The sequence below is a fragment of the Macaca thibetana genome, chromosome 14, assembly GCF_024542745.1.
Source record: "Macaca thibetana thibetana isolate TM-01 chromosome 14, ASM2454274v1, whole genome shotgun sequence".
NCBI lineage: Eukaryota > Metazoa > Chordata > Mammalia > Primates > Cercopithecidae > Macaca > Macaca thibetana.
Genome location: NC_065591.1, coordinates 21,653,781 through 21,655,564, shown reverse-complemented (window position 1 = coordinate 21,655,564; position 1,784 = coordinate 21,653,781).

Genomic DNA, 1,784 nt, shown 5'->3' with positions numbered 1-1,784 from the left:
CTTTCTTTCTTTCTTTTTTTTTTTTTTTTTTTTGAGATGGAGTCTCGCTCTGTTGCCCAGGCTGGAGTTCAGTGGCTGGATCTCAGCTCACAGCAAGCTCCGCCTCCCGGGTTCACGCCATTCTCCTGTAAGGCCACTTTCTTAAATGCTCAATTTATCCAGAATGTATGGGAATAATTTGAGCTTATTGTGTTTCTTATTCATGCATCCCTGCTTAGTGCAGATGTTGGCTGCATTTAACAATCGGACAAACCAGGCTGGGCGTGGTGACTCACGCCTGTAAATCCCAGCACTTTGGGAGGTCAAGGTGGGCAGATCATGAGGTCAGGAGTTCGAGACTATCCTGGCCAACAAGGTGAAATCCCGTCTCTACTAAAAATACAAAAAAATTAGCCAGGCATGGTGGCGCATGCCTGTAATCCCAGCTACTCAGGAGGCTGAGGCAGGAGAATTGCTTGAACCCCGGGAGATGGAGGGTGTGGTGAGCTGAGATCGCGGCATTGCACTCCAGCCTGGGCAACAAGAGCAAAACCCCGTCTCAAAGAAAAAAAAAATTGGACAAATCAATGGTCATTAATGCCAAGCACCACACAACCTATGGAAAAGCTGTAAACGGAAACTCAGATGAATATCGTATTTCACAGCCATGCTTTCTTTGGTTCTTTCAGTGCAAGACAACCTAGGCACATTGATTTAGTTTTCATGCTTCTCAACATAATGACTTTGCTTCCAGAAAGTGGATAATTTACTCTCAAGACACAGGAAGCAATGGTCGTCTAATCATTAACTTAATAGTTTCAGGTACTCTGTTATTTATTCAGTAAGAAGCTTTTATTGAATATTTGCTGACAAGCATCCTAAGCACTGGAAAGAACAATCCCTGCCTAAGGTACACACCTAAAACAAATGAACTTGACAACAATGTCCAAGTGACATCATTCTATGAGACGGAAAATAAGGGGGAGTGGGGAGAGTGAGTGTTCAATGTTCATCACACGGCTCCTGTAGTAAATTAACATTTACTACACTTGGTCTCAGCCAAAAGGCCAAGAAGCAATTAAATTAACTTTTACTGTTTAGTGCCTCTTAACGCCTGCATGGTGTGGCTTCTTTTTACCCCATTTCATGACTCATTTCCTCACTCTCTACTCCCACAGAAACCCCTTTCAGTTTCTCACTGACTGTGGCAGACTGATTTCAAAAATGGCTCTTTCTACTCTACTCTGCTCTTCCCAGTATTTGTGCCCTCTGTGATGTGATGTTGCAACAACTGCAATCAAGAGATGAAGTCAATTTCCCCACTCCTTGAACATGAGCTGGCTCGCTTTGGCCAATAAATGAAGCGGAGGTGATTTCATACCACTTCCATACCTGGGTTTCAAAAGTTCTTGTGTGTTTGTATGCATGACCCCCTCCTCTACCCACTTCTCTCTCTCTGCCACCGCTATTAGAACATGCCTGGTGAGCTTGTTCAAAGCTGAGGGACCCCATGGAGTCAAGGCTAGTCTAGACCAGCCAGCTGTCAGCTGCTGACCTCCCAGCTGAGCCTGACCCAGATCGGCAAAACTCCCAGCCAGCCTAGGACTCAGCACACAGTGGGGATATGACTCCGCTAGGTTAGGTCCCCCATGGTACAGCCTCATAGCAAATATGGCAACTGTAATATTTGCTTATTTTAAAAATGTCTACCTCCCCTCCCCTGCTAGACTATTACCTCCATGAGGGCAGGAGCCAAGTCTGTCTTGAACACTACTTTGTCCCTAGCATCTGGCACACTGCTAGCT